The sequence below is a fragment of the Lissotriton helveticus genome, chromosome 7 (assembly GCF_964261635.1).
Source record: "Lissotriton helveticus chromosome 7, aLisHel1.1, whole genome shotgun sequence".
NCBI lineage: Eukaryota > Metazoa > Chordata > Amphibia > Caudata > Salamandridae > Lissotriton > Lissotriton helveticus.
The window spans coordinates 673,092,691-673,108,401 of NC_136068.1; the positions used below are offsets into that span (position 1 = coordinate 673,092,691).

The window sequence follows — 15,711 nt, forward strand, 5'->3', positions numbered from 1 at the left end:
TTTATCTTTTTGAGCTGCTGGTTGAGCCAGCATGTGCAGGGAGGGGTGGGCCGAGCCATGGGATGGGGGAGGAGGAGCGGTAGGTGCTCTTTTAAGTGAGCATGTCAGCTGGGTCGGATGTCCTAGGCTGACAAAACTGATATGCGCACTAAGGTTTTTCCAACCCAGCTGTATTACACAGCCGAATTGGAGAAACAGCACAGACTCCCTGTGCCTGAGCGATTATTGATCCTGCTCACTCAAGCCAATCCCCCACGCTCGCTGCTCTCATGCTTGAGAGCAGCGAGCGATTTGGATGGGGAGTTTGTGATGCTGTCCCAGGGACTGCTGCGATCAGGAGCTGGAAGCACAAGGTGGCGGGCAGCACCAGGTAAGTCTTTTACATTTTCTTATTATAAAACTCCCTGTGTGCCCCCTCCACCTGCTCACCACTCTTTCTGTGTCAGCCAACACTGCCCAGAAGCCCATCTAATGCAAATCAGGACCTTGCTACTCATGGTAATAGTCTATCCTGAACCTTGGTCCATTCAAGCATACACCCAGAGACCCACTGATTAGGTCTCTTGTGGCTTTGCAGCGCAAAGCGCTGCTCGCTCGGCGAGAGATTTTTTAGATGAGGGGTTTTCAGAAAGTGACTCGAAGCCCCGCCCCTCATTTCCATTGGCTTGCGTCACCGTTTATGCTAAACGGTGGCCTGCCATTGGAAATGAGGGTTTTTTGTTGAGGCCCTTCCGCCACCGATCCGGACTGGGTCGCCTGCTTTGCTGCTGTGGCAAAGCACTTTATCTTTATGGGGCCATGTGTTTCTAATTAGAAACACATGGCCCCATAAAGACAAGAGATCTATGCTTGTTAAAAGTCCCGTTCTGGTGAAGGCACATTGTCTAAGCGCTTGCTGGGCTCAAGGGGATGCCGCGGGCCTGTCTTTGTGGCCCCAACTCCTAGGGAGTCTGTCCTCATGGCTCACCTTCGGCATGAGACTATCTGCGTGGCTCACCCTTGGAGCGAGGGCCGTGCTTGTGCAATGGGTTCTAGTCTTTCCGGGCATGGTTTCTCCCATGCCTCCTAAAGTTTCTGGTGCGAGGGGGTGCCGAGGGTGACCTGTCTCAGCGCCACGCCTTTCTCGGCGTGTTTACATTTGCAGTCCGTCACCGCGTGCATGCTGTGCTTCCTGATCCCGTGGAAGACCATGGTAATGAGGATGGACAAGATGCCCACCGCGATGCCAATCATGATGCCCAGGTGAAGGGGCCCCACGTGGAGGTGGTGTGGTCCTGGGTACTGCTGTGGGGGTGGTGACGTCTTCGGAGCTCCCTTCCTCGTCGCCATAGAGTTTACAGGACAGTAGGTCGGCTTGCAGAGTGTACCCGGGCCTGCAGGACCACCGGAAGGAGCCGGGGGTGTTGTCACAGGCCTGGTCACAGTACTCTGAGAGGCACTCGTCAATATCCACACAGACCGTTCTAGGTGTGCCCTCCACACTGAACGCTTGAACCGCGCTGGCATCGCCTTTCTGAATGATATACCCCGGGGGGCAGCGACAGGATTCCATGGTGTGTGAGTCACACTCTGCCGGGCACTCGCTGCTATTGCAGAATATCTGGCACTTGCTGGGATCGTGAGAGTCAACGCTGTACCCCGGGTCCCAATCACACCTGTAGGTGCCAGGCAGGTTGATGCAGTTCTGTTCACACACCTGGTAGTAGCACTCATCAATGTCCTCACACTTGTTATCGAACATTTCGGAGCCCGGGTGGCAGAGGCAGTGGAAGCCCCCCCCCCCCCCACTGTGTTCTCGCACTGCTGATTGTGTTTGTTCTTGTTCACCTGGCAGCCGTCGACGTTGTGGTAGCTGGTGCCATCTTTGCCCAGTTCGTACCCTTCCTGGCACATACACTGTGGCACATTGTTGGTGGTGTTGAGGAAGCAGAGCTGGGCGCACCTGTGGCTGGAGCAGGGGTTGGGGGGGGCAGGACGCTTTGCTGTCCATCTTTAGCCAGCTCCAAGCCCTGGGGGCAGGTGGCAATGCCAGACTCCTCTCGACCCCTGTGGCTGCAGCCTCCATTCTCCACCTCACAGTGCCGGGGGCCTGGGCTCTGGGCTCTGGGCAACCCATCTCGTGCTGTCCTGGACTCGGCAGTGAAGCTCCAATCCGACAGGAGATATTGAGGCCACCATGTCAGGGGGCAGCGCCTTGAAGTCGCTACCATTAGTTCTGAAGGGGGTCACCTAGGTCACCGCGAGGCCAGAGCCAAGGATTAAGGGGCTGCAAGTACCCGGATAGGTGAACTCGCACAGGAAACCTTGGCTTCGGCTCTCGCAGTCCCTTTCCCACCAGGCCAGATCACTCTGCATGGCCACGCAGCACAGTGAGCTGCTGCTCCCAGCTCCAGGGGCCTTCCAATTGGTGTAGTCTGTGTTGGAGTCTTCGGTGACCCACTGGAAGCCACGCAGAGGTCCTGGAAGGTCAGGACAGGAGCCGGTTCGAGTAGTGTGAGGCCGGCGGAGCCCTATCCGCAGTGCATGGTTCACCATCATCCCGGCTTCAGACGCACATCACCTGCCCCACGATTAATGTAGCTACAAAGAGCCACACGCTCCTCCCCTCAATGCAATAGATGTTTCACACTGTGTTTCTGACTGAAAGCGCTTTCAGTGCGCTGAGAGTGCCCAACACCCATCAACTCTGCTTCAGATGCGCAGTGTCTGCCCCACAATCAGTGTACCTACAAAGCTCCATCCGCTCGCTCCTCTCCTCAATGCCATAGATGTTTTTCAGACTTAGTTTCTGCCTCGCTTCAAGCGCACAGCACCTTCCTGCAATGAGAGTACCTCCGAAGCTCCTCCCATCACAAGAAAAAAATTACCATTTTGTCTCCTTTGGAAGTCGCAATTTATTCATTTTTTTTTAACTGTTTCAGAAATTTAAATGCGCAAGACAAATGCTGATTGGGATTGTATCTAGATTTGCATCCATGCTTTTAGTTGTGATTTTTAGCTGCACGTGATGAGGATTTGTAACTTTTGTTGTCAGATCCAAAAGACTCATTTACCCACTTATTTGTTTCGACTCAGATGCTGAAGTAAGTAAACACATCGGAAAATGCACAGGGAGGTATGGCAACGAGCAATCGGCATCGCCTCGCCTCTTTATTTCTTAATGGCAACGCTTTGACTTTAAACACGCATTTCATTGTGTAAGAACTGAGTCGCTTTCACTATGTATTTGCATTTCTTTATTTCACCCTGGCAAACAAATTGATTTGCTTTTCCGAAGGTGCTGGGCCAACAGCTGGTTGTTCTCCAGTACCCAGAACACCCCCTCCCGCTGTTCACTGTTAACCCAACTTGCTCTTCTGTCCCAGGCTCTCATCTCCCCACCCCTACTCCACCCTGAGCTAATTCCCTTCCTGCTGTCTCCTGAGCACCGATCACTTGATTTACAGCCTCAATAGCTGTAACTCTAATTTACTAAAAACAAAACTGCCACTGCAAATAAAATAACCTGCATAAAAACATTACCACCACTTCATTGATGTCTCTCTGCTCTTCTTGTCACACTGTCCCTCTTTTCACATTGTCACACTGTCCCTCCTTTCACCAGAGTCTCTCGTCTTCTTAGTGGACGACTCCTTTCACCTCAGCCTTTCACTGTCTTCTAATAGCACTCCCCTCTGCTACTTCATGGGCTATCTCTCCCCTCGCCATTCTGTCCCTCCTTTCACCAGTGGATCTCCATTTCTCACCAGTCACTTATTTCATCACGAACTTTGTCTCTCATTGTGACACTCCCCACCAGCACTTCACAGGCTCTACCTTTTTTAGGTCTCGCCTGGTGCTGGCAGTGCGCATGCGCTGCTCTTGCCTTGCGAGGGCTTCTTGGAATCAATACGATTCCAGAAGCTTGCTTTCTGCTCCGCCCGTGTTTTGCATTGGAGCATGTCATTTTGCGTCACCAATTATGCAAAACCGGGTGTTATCATTGTCCAGGAGGGTTTTTTGTCCCTCCTGGTTACCACCATGTCCGCTTTTTGCCCCGCCCACCGGAATTGCATCTTTTACTGGCGGCGGGAGACGGTGTCTCCTAATTAGCCGCTGTGCACTTTTTTTTGTTCTCATTCGGCTTTGGCAAAGGCAGCCGCATGTTTATTTTTGCATTGCGCTTACGCGTGATGCATTTTTACTGCACTTTATATAAGCTACACGCAAGGACAGTTTACCTTGCATGTAAACAGCAGGCAGCGCAACCATCTCGGCGGTGCTTCTGTGTATGTGGAAATGGGGTGCAGCCTGAATTCCACTGACCAGAGACTCCCTATGCACCAATATTTCAGCGGGCTGCTTGTTTCCACATTGCTGCTGGTCCTGCCCTCAAAAACCTTCCTGGGCTCGCCCACTTCCTCACTGTCTGTCTGGGATAGATTGTAGGAATACAGGTGCTACTTTACATCAGTGTGGAAGTCCCTTGTCTGACCCTTGTCCCCGTCTCTCTCTTTTTAGATCTTAAGTTTTCACCCCTCTCTTTCCCAGGGCCACCTCTCCCCGAGCGCCCTACCAGGGGTTCTCCATTTTCCCCCATGGCTCCACCCCCTGCTCTGGACGCTCCTACTTGGCTGTAGATACTTAGCCCCGCAACGCCTCACCATGGAACGGGCTCTGGAGAATAACCTTCCAGGAGCTAGAGCTGCGAAAAGTGAAATACCATCCTTTATGAGACAGGGAGCAGGCGAGGAGCAGCGGGCAGTAGTCTGGAGAGCAGGTTTAAAACATGGGTTGGGGGTTACAGCGAGCTGGGATGGGGAACTGGGGCCGCTACTCCGTATAGCTCCTGAATGTTCCCATGCCCTGTGTGCACCTTCAGATAGTTATAACTTCGTAGCCAGCATCATATACACATATATATTTTTTACATTTCTCTATAGCGTGAACTCGAGGCAAAGATATTGTAACGCTTTGTGAGCACCCTTTACACAAGGACACATTCGTTTTTGTAGCCACAGGAGATAAAGTGAGTTGCCCAGAATCTCAGGACCTTGAGCCAACGCCGAGACCCGAACGTGGTTCCCCAATTACAATCTCGGCAGAGTGGGCAGCTCTGGGGTTACGCCACACCCTGTCCCTCAATGGAATGTGCCTTGCTGAGCTGTCACATTTGGAGTGAGGGATTTCGAGTGCGGGGTGGAGGGCTTGTTAGCAAGGAGCTGAATTTGCCCTTCTCCTTCAGCCTATTCCGGCCCAGCACCCCCCCCTGCTTTGTTATTCACTTCACATGTCTATTGTCCACTTGAGCTCCTCCAGGCAGCCAAGGCCTCTTCCTTAAAGGTCTCAGTGAATGGTGTAAACAGGGCATTTGGGTATTAGGTGACTTGAATAATCAGTGATGGACTTTGATGCTGCGCGTGACGTTGCGGTCCTGGTATGCTTTAATAGTGCACATCTGACACTTGTAGTTGTTCGGCGATTAGGTGTATTTATTGTTGTATGGGATGCGTATTTCCTAATTGCTGTTTTTTGAGGGGGGCAATGAACACCTTTACTTATACCCTTTATACATGCTAAGGGGCCCATTAGGATGTCAAGTGGATTGCCCCCGCCAGGCTGGTGGTAGCCACCGCCGGCCTGGGGGGGGCAATCCGCCCGACATCCTCACCAGAATTCCCCCCCCCACCATATTAGAATGGCGGGGGGGACCGTGGCGGACGGAAAGACCGTCCGCCGCTTTTCTGCCCCGGTCACAAGGCGACCGGAGCGGAAAAGGGTTTCTATGGTGGCGGTGTCTGTCAGACACCGCCTGCCATATTAGGATGCCTCATTACTAATCGCCACGGAAAGGCATGCGGTCTTCACTATGGGGGCCCCCTGCAGGCCCCCAGAGTGAAGGAGGGATGGGGGCTGCACACGGGGGGCACCTGTGGTACCCCCCACATTTGCATAAACAAAGCGGCAGGCACCGCGCGGTGCCTGCCGCTTTGTTTATACAAATGCTGAAATGCATTTCTAGCATTGTGGCGGGCGGTGCTAAGAGCACCGCCTGCCACAATGCTAGAAATGCAGGATGTGCCCGTCTCTGTGGCGGGCACATCCTAATGCCCCCACGGGACCCCCGCCCTTATGGCGGGCGGTCCCAATCCCCGCTAGGATGGCGGGCGGACAAAGTCCGCCCGTCATCCTAATGGACCCCAAAGTGTTTCGGTGTACAGCTGTACATGAGTACTCTTGTGTGACATATAGTTTTATCTAAAGAGTTCTGAGGAGCATTGAAAATGCAATTGGTCTTGCCTTTATTTAAGTTAAAACCATTTGCTTTGCTAATGGTATTGTATAGCAAAGCAAATGGCTTTAACTTAATGAAAGGCGAGACCTTTTGCTTTTTTAATGCTTGTTATCCTGGTCCTTCCTTCTCCAGAGTCGCTGCTTCATACCTGACTCTTCTTTTCACCTCAGCCTGTCATCTCTCCTAATGGTACCCGACCACCCCTGGTCCTCCTGCCCTTCTGCTCTCCTCGTTACCCTGTACCTCCCTTCATCAGAGGCTGGCTCTTTTTTATTTCCCATTAGCTCGTTCTCCAGTGCCACAGGATCGTAACAAAAGCAATAGCATTATGCAAATCATATTAATCTACTGGAAATAAAGTAAACATCATTTTCAATGCCAACAGCTCCAACTTTTACAAATGCGAGACCTATTGAATTGTAAATGCTTGTTTAAAGAACTGATCTACGGTCTGATTTTTTTTTTGATTTTATGAAACAGAACATGCGGACGCAATGTTTCAGAGCATTACCCACACGTTGTTGTCACTGATATTCACCATATTTGGAGATACAAGGTTTGGGATATTACAGTTCCTGGTGGGGTGCCCTTGTTTCAGTATCACTTAACCACAAACGGTCACCCTTGTTCACGATATAAGGCATAAACTCATATTTAGTTTATGAAAAATTTAATATTTCAAAAGTGACCGTATTATTTACATGAAGGTATTGTAGATACGGTTATGATTCGCGCTTTCCCAGACTGTTACCTAAAGCGTTAATGAGATATTACACTATACTCCAGGGACCTGTGTATGTCTAGTTAATCCCATAATCCTAGTTTAATTAGAACAGCCCAGTATTAGCCTAGAGGTCGTGCCCTCCAGGCTGAAATAAGTCCAGTGAGTGTTCGAAAAAAACTGGTGTATTATTGTTAGCCCTCCAATTGTTGCAGCAGTGGCTGCACCTTTCACAATTATTACATTTGAGGAGGAGCTCTCAATCTCTCCTTATCAGAAAACCCTGCCTAATGTAGGCAGCCATCTGTTCCCAAGTTACTGTGACTTCCAAACTCATTCTACGTTTGCTTTTGCCACACAAACAGTGTTAGGATATTTATTTAAATCACATCTAAATATCTAGGGGCATATTACCAACAACTAGCGATAATTTTTGTCTCTAACTTGTTTAGAGATAAAAATTATCGCCGCAAATCAGCGATTTTTATCGCAGATAAACCTTGCTATTAGCAAGGTTTATCGCAAATGCGATAAAAAACGGCCGCAATGCATGAATATCGCTGAAAAGTCCGCGATATTCATGCATTATCGAGCAAATGCTCTTAGCCATGTTATCCACCTCCCATTGGATAACATGGCTAAGAACTGCTCAGGGCAGGTGTTAGCTTTTGGAGATATTCGCGCTTAGCGCGAATATCTCCAAAAGTTGGTAATAGGAGATAGCGATGTTAGCGACTGTTTCCAGTCGCTAACATCTTGGCACACCCACTTTGCATATCATTAGTGATAAATATCACTGACATGCAAAGCGGGGCCCAAGATAGTCGCGATCTCCTATTAGCTGTCACTAACTGGTGTTAGCGACAGCTTGGTAATAGGGAGATAATTTTATCTCCGCTTTCTTGGCTTTTAAAGCCAAAAAAGCGGAGATAAACCCCCTTGATAATATGCCCCCTAATTTTTTGTTTGTTTGTGACCCACCCGATCTATCGTTTTCCACCCACGGACGACAGTGTTGGAATGTGGAGAAGAAAAAAGAAGGGGCTTGGGAGGGGGCAGTGAGTTTGTATGTGACGAACAAGAGTGTTGCCACCAGTCACCGAGTGAGGAAACAAAAATGTGATGGGTGAAATGCTTGAGTTCATCTCAGACACTGGTAACTACTTTGAGCCTCAATCCTGTCCATCGTTCTTTTGCCAGCTGTGCCAATCCGGACAAGAACTACACTCATACAAATCAGGTTTTCGAGCTTTTTTATTAAGAAGAGTGCAGCTCAAACTGGAGAACGACCTTTACACCGCGGTTGTCACACCGCGGTATGTTTACATCGCGGCCATTACAACGCAAGTCGTTACAACGACTTGCACTGGATGGGGCTCTAAGCTAAGGAGTCGTATGATTTACTATTCCAACACCTTCCCTACTGTTACGTAGGCTAGAGTTGGAATAGTAAATTATTCTATTCCTAAATCCAGTGCCCTCCAGTGCAAGTCGTTGTAATGACTTGTGTTGTAACAAACGCAATGTAAAATGCCGCATTGTTAATGTATGCGTTGTAACGTCATACGTGCGCTCAAACTGCCAGGAACCATGTACCCTCTGAACAGGAAATAAGCAATCTGGTTGTGGCCTATTTGGGTCTCATCAGTGAGGGTCAGCTTTATTGCTTTATATAAAAGTAGCCTGTGAAGAAGCCTGACAGCTGCCTGCTGCCCTCTCGGAATGGGTGATAACAAATGGACCAACACCACTTAAACCCAGAGTGACTCCAAAGGCTTGTTTGCTTACCTCCTGTTCTAAAGTTCCAAGGACATCAAAGACTTCCTGCAACAGCACCTGGACTCTGCCACCTGAGAGTCCTACCCAGCAAAGAGGTGCCAATCCAGTCCTGGGCCCTAGGAAGTGGGTTTTCTGTGCTGAAGCTTCAAAATCCACACATCGCTGCCGTTGCACCGGTCGAACCAACGCATCTCCTTTAGCGCTGACCCATTGCCAGCTTCAAGGACATCACGTCACCTGCTGTGCAGCATTACAACAACTCATCACCTACCTTGTAAGAAGCTGACACATTTTGATTTGCACGGCCCAGAACCGACTCATCGCCTGCATCCAGAGAGATCACCGTCAACACATTGCCTCCTGTGCTCCATGCATTGGGCCAGTCAATGGCGCAACAATGTATTTTTTCAGCAGGACAATGTTGGTCCCTATATCCAATGCATGCTCTGACGTGGTTGGCCTGAACTTTTGGATTTGACCCAGTCAAGCACAACCAGATTGCCCCGGTTGGCACTTTAAGTTTCTAAACATTACATTCCAGGCTATTCTTTAAAAATTCATAACTCCGGTTCTACTCATTAGATTTTTGTAATTTTGGTCTTTTTTGTTCCTTAAATTAAGTTCTATTTTTCAAACCAGGTGTGTCTCCCAACTGTGGTGTTTTCACTGTTTTACTAATTTAAGTGTTCCATAAATATTTTACACATTCTCTCTTAAGTTAAGCTTGCCAGCGCTGTGCCAAGCTTCTAGAGGGTGAGCACAGATTAATTTAGGGTGTGTATCTGACTTACCCTGACTAGAATTGTGGTTCCTGCTGGGGTAGGGTGCATACCTCTGCTAACCAGAAACCCATTGTCTCTCAGTAGGATTTTGTTTCAGCCATTAAATCCCTTTTTATATGGTGGGAAGTGGAATGAATCGCCCCTAGATTTGGTGCGGGAGTAGGTAAACGGGTTTCTCCCTGGGGAAATATATTTATCCAGTGGAGCAAAAAGTTGTGTTTGCACAGGAATCCCATTCACCTTGGGTGGAGTACCTCACAATGGAGTACTCTGTACAGCAGGAACAGGATCTTGATTGGAATGTCATATGACCTTCAGAGTAATCAACATGGAAAATTGTACCTGGTGCAGCTTTCCATCCGGGTTCCTGGGAATGTTTGTGAATGTTAGTAAATACAGACTGTCACATAGGTGTAAATCTCAGGGCGTAAATTTACTACTTTCTCTGGGACCTGGGCAAATAGCGGCCTATTCTCAAAGGCATTTTGTAAAATTGTACTCATGTAGTGCTCTTTTACATATTCTTACATGCCTTTGTAAAGTGGCCCCAAAATATAGAAATTGAAATAATATTCACAAAATATTTATACACATTTAGTACAAATTAAAAGGACTTTATCCTCTTTACACTTTTACTGATAAGGTGTTGGCTGTTTTGAGACAATTCACAAAAGCATGTAAGAGTACTTAAAAATGTATTCATGTGGCATGGTTCTACTTGAATACCGTTGTGCTCATGATTTCTTTTGTGAATCTGCTCCATTGTGTTTAGGTACAATCTTGTACGTGCAGATCTGGTTGTTCCATTCATTGTCTCTGTCTACTTCTTAACTTAACCCGTTTGAACGTGGTGCGAATTCCGCCACCGTGCCGGCATTCTAATCAGTGGGCGGGGTTCGGACGGCCCCCAGCCGTCCTCTGCACATGCCCACCGTCACGTGGGACGGCTGTGGGGGTCGTCCACAGCACCGAAGGGGTTAAAATGCAGCAGCATTGACCTTTTAGGGCATGTTGGCCTCAATCACACCAACAAAACCAAAGTTGGGCGAAATCTTCCAACAGTGAGTTCAGTGGGGAACTAGCAGAGGTGTGACCTACCAGTCACAATCTGGAGCGATAATAGCTGACTGACTGAAGCTCAGGTGTCCCGCTGCAAGAGGCAAAGGAGAGGCTCACTTTACAAAATCCCTTTGTGGTACTCCCAACTAAACAAGGAATATTTTCACTTATACCAGGAACTGCATATCCCAGAAGCACTGAGAAATAACCCTGAGCGTCATAACAACAAAGTGAAGATATACTGGATTTTTTTAATATATTAAAAGCAACAAAAATCTGTGACTTCATCTACAACAATCCACATTGATCCATTTTCACTGCATTCAGACCCTTGATGACTAAATGGATGCTGAAACTGTACTTCAAAGAGTATCTAACTGACCCTATGAACCATTTTAAATGCAAGCATTGAACAACTCCTTCCCTTACATTGCACTAACAAATGCAATAAGCATTATCCCTTCTAAATTAAGTTGATCCAATACTTGTGAAGCACACCAACCTCTCTGTCTTTTACAAAAAAAAAACATCAGCATCAAGAGGCATGAACATCTACTGGCCAGTCTCCAATCAACACATACTCAAAAAAATAATATAAAACAAGGTTGTAAAACACATCAAGAGCATGTAGAACTGAACAATAATTTCCTTGACCACCTTTGAAGACCAGTGAATCATCTTTGGGCAACATCAACAAAAGTTCCTCCCTTCCACCGTCTACTGTAGTGGACCACAGAATGATGCTGGAAAGAATGAAAAACTGGGCAAAAATATCTGAACTATTTCTGGCATGTATCCAGTCCCCTCTTCAACAAACGTCAGTAAAAAACTCCAAGGGTCACCATTCATCTGGTTACTGTTCAATGTGGATGTGTGTCACTTACGCAGCATCTTGATTAGTATCATGTAACTTAAAACTGTAGGCAATGATGCCTAAATCCACTTCTGGTAGGAAAATAGACCAGCCAATCAGTCTAACATTGCCTCTAGTCTGAACTGTGTGTTTCAATTGGGAAAGGGAATTTCGATTTTGGTTTGTTTGTGTTATATGAATGTAGAGGCTATTTCGACCCAGTTAAGGATATTGAGTCTCATCAGGTCCAACAAATAATGGGACACCAAGAAAATGAGTGGAAAAACAATAATTACTACTCTGTGCAAGGGGGCTAGACGACGACTTGAGGTACACCTCAAGCATAACAGAATTGGCTCCCTTAGTTCAGCTGCTGACTGCGCATAACATGGTTTCTACCCACGCCACCATGAAAGCAGTGGACCCACAATGGGGTCCCTTGCCCACCTTTAATAGTAAGTCAACAATTGACTACATCTTCATCGCAAAGAAACTTGCAACACTTTTTAAGGACTTTGAGGTGGGAGACAGGGAGGAAAGCGATCACAATCCACTGAGGGTCACATTAAATATAAATGGGAAAAACGCAAAACACCCCGGATCAGTGGGTTTTTCTACTGAGGAAGAGCACCACACAGCATTGAACAGAATAAAGTGGTCCATAAAATCAAGCCCATCGCTCATGGAGTGGGTCGTCCGCAAAGAGCAGTGCCAAACAACGGCTTCTCCCACGGAGCACTGGAAGGAACTTCTTCTGGAATTAAAATCGGTCCTAGGACAGGTTAGTGGGACCCTGGAAACCAAGCGCCTTCATCCGCAAACCCAGCTATTACAGCCAAACCCCAAGGACTTAGAGCAAACAAAACGGAACCTTTCTAAAGCTCTGAAGGCGAGAAGAAAAGGAGTGACAACTCATCTCAGTGCGGAAATAAAAGCCCTTCGACAAGAACACAGAAAAAATATATGGGAAATTCGATCAAAAAAAATTGAGGCGGAGTGGTTGAAAATATTCCATATGCTCAAAGAAAACGACCACGTCCGCTTCTGGAGACACATCAGACAACTAAGCCATACTGACCAAAGTAAAGAAAATGGCGTGGCAGCCACGGAATGGGTCAAGCACGCAAAACAACTGTACACAACAGAGCAGGCAATGAGGGTCACGCAAGAACAACTAAATCCATTAGATAACGAAGATGTGGTTGAGAGCTTGCTCATAAATACAAGAGAGATAATTAAGTTGATGAAGAAAATGAGGACAGACAGTGCACCGGGCCCCAACGGTATCCCAGCGGCGGTGTTCAAAGAGGCACACGGATTCTGGGCAGAACAGCTAACCCCACTTTTCAAGCACGCCTTTGAAACGGCCTCCATTCCATCATCGTGGAAAGGCTCAGTACTCTGCCCCATATACAAAAAGGGAAATCGCACAAAACCAGAAAGCTACCGGCTCGTGGCCTTGCTAGATATCGAAGCAAAGGCATTTGCTAGAGTGCTGCTGAAGGAATTAGAAAGATGGGCGGAGGAGCACAACATCTTGCCCTTCTTTCAAACTGGATTCAGACCACAATGTTCCACAGTAGACAACATCATAGCCCTGGGATACCTGTCCAAACGTGCGACTCAGCCCGCTCAACCTCCCTTGTTTTGCTGCTTTGTGGACTATAGCGCAGCATTTGACCGCGTAGACCTTGGCATACTATGGAGTAAACTCACCAACTGAGGCATTCCCGAAAAGTTGCTTAAGGCAATAAGGTCTCTACATGAAGGGACCTGGGTAAGGATTAAGACCAGCCAATCATCAATGACCAATAAGGTCCCAACAAATAACGGCCTCAAACAGGGGTGTGTTCTTGCACCACTTTTGTTTAACATCTACACATCCGACTTGGGCCAAGCATTGGAGGGGGCAAACTTAGTCATTCCAAAGCTGGGGAACAAGCGGCTCCAAATACTTCAATATGCCGACGACCTTGTAATTTTGGACCACACCAGGATAGGCTTACAGAAAGCCCTAGATGCGCTAAACAGGTTTAATCAAAAGAACAACTTACTGGTAAACCAGGAGAAGACTAAGATTCTCATCATTGGGAAGTATCATCGAAAGCACATAGCCCAATGGCGCCTGGGTGACCAGCAAATTAGAACTTGCAAAAACTATAATTACCTGGGCCTCAGGCTAACGGAGGGGGCTAAGACAAAAGCTCATCTGAAGCATTTAAGAAGCAAAGGGGCAGGAATCATCTGCAGTCTGGGAAACCTCAACCGAAAATTATATTGCCCATCCACGGACCCCATCTTGAAAGTTTTAAAATCAAGAATATTGCCCTCAGTCAATTATGGACATTTAATTTTCCCCGGAGCCCTTACCAACTTCTAGATGAGTTTTCAAATTGCTGCATACAAGAAAGTGCTTGGCATCCCACGACAGGCCAGGAGAGCTAGAGTAAGGCTGGAGCTGGGACTTTCCCGACCCGACATCTCTTGCCTGGGAGACACAATAAAATATTACATTAGCACCCTGCGTGCACCAGCAATGGCTTTGAAAGCGCAAATTAAAACAATCTTCGAAGAAAGCGGATCGCCATGGCAAGCGCAACTGGCATTAGCCAATCAATTGCTGGAAATAGAGGTGCAAAACCTGGCCAACACGAACATCTCAACTGCAGTATGGAAAAGAGCAGTAAACCGACAGGTAAAGCAAATATAATTTGCAAGAGACATCGCTAGTCTGCATCATCACCCAAATCTCTCCGCACTGGATGCCTCTTATAAAGTGGGTAAAGCACAGCCCTACTTTGAACAAGCCCTTTCCGTTCAAACTCGAAAAAAGATCACTCACATGAGGCTCCTGGCACTACCTACAGTGGAGTTCAACCCAAGCTGGGCCCGCCTGGACAAATCAGTAGCATGCAGACTCTGTGACTACCACCAGGAATCCTGGTATCATTTGTTGTGTTGCTGCCCAGAGAGAGACATTGGGGCATATTATCAAGGGGGTTTATCTCCGCTTTTTTGGCTTTAAAAGCCAAGAAAGCGGAGATAAAATTATATCCCTATTACCAAGCTGTCGCTAACACCAGTTAGCGACAACTAATAGGAGATAGCGACCATCTTGGGCCCCGCTTTGCATGTCAGTGATATTTATCACTAATGACATGCAAAGTGGGCGTGCCAAGATGTTAGCGACTGGAAACAGTCGCTAACATCGCTATCTCCTATTATCAACTTTTGGAGATATTCGCGCTAAGCGCGAATATCTCCAAAAGCTAACACCTGCCCAGGAGCAGTTCTTAGCCATGTTATCCAATGGGAGGTGGATAACATGGCTAAGAGCATTTGCTCGATAATGCATGAATATCGCGGACTTTTCAGCGATATTCATGCATTGCGGCCGTTTTTTATCGCATTTGCGATAAACCTTGCTAATAGCAAGGTTTATCTGCGATAAAAATCGCCGATTTGATAATTATCATATTTGAAGTAGTTGTATTGTAGGGCAATATAGAGACGTGAAATAATAAAGTCTGTAAGGATTCCTGTACGCTGTTCTCGTGTATCAAGGAGAATCTCAGTTATTTTTATGCTTTCTTCTTGAGGTATATTGGTTTAGAGTGATGTGATGTCTTATGTGGTTGTGCGTTGCTATCAAAGGACATCCCTTCTATCAAATGTGTCTTATAGGTGCTATCGCTCACATAGGTGTCCTGTAATGGCACATCATCTTGAATGAAGATATTCAGCCACCGGTTATAAAATAGAGCTGCAGCTAGATAAAAGGGTTCTCCCTGGGGGTGGTTTACTTCTTTATGCACTGTGGGCAAAGTATAAAAACAGGAATGCATGGATTCTCTGTATTAAATAATTGGAACTTCTTTTCAAACAGGAAACCAAACTCTTTGCCTTTTGTTTTGACTCTAAGTATTTCACTCCTGCTTTTTTTTTTAGGATTATAGGAAAGTGCTTTATAATGATTGGTAATGGAGATTCAGTATCATAAACGGTTTGGTTTTGTAAGACAATTCATTCTCCTTTATCCGGCAACTATTATGGTGGAATCATGTTTAAGTGCTAGAAGGGCCTTCCTTTCTGCTAGAGAGATATTATAGGGAATGTATTCCCTTTTTCCTTCATAGTGAGGAGTCCTTTGAGCCCTAGCTTTTCAAAGGTCAGGAGTTCTGGTGGCATTAAAGTATTGCGAGGTTTGAAAATAGATGGGGGCTTCAAACCAGTGACAGCTCTG

The 15,711-nt window shown here is 47.0% G+C and overlaps 1 protein-coding gene and 1 pseudogene across 1 annotated transcript in view; one reads left to right on the plus strand and one right to left on the minus strand.

Annotated features, from left to right (window-relative positions):
- Nucleotides 1-15,711, plus strand: part of PDE6A (phosphodiesterase 6A) — a 272,026-nt gene that overhangs the window by 131,415 nt on the left and 124,900 nt on the right. The gene's annotated exons all lie outside the window — the stretch shown is intronic.
- Nucleotides 1,066-2,538, minus strand: LOC144767092 (thrombomodulin-like; annotated as a pseudogene).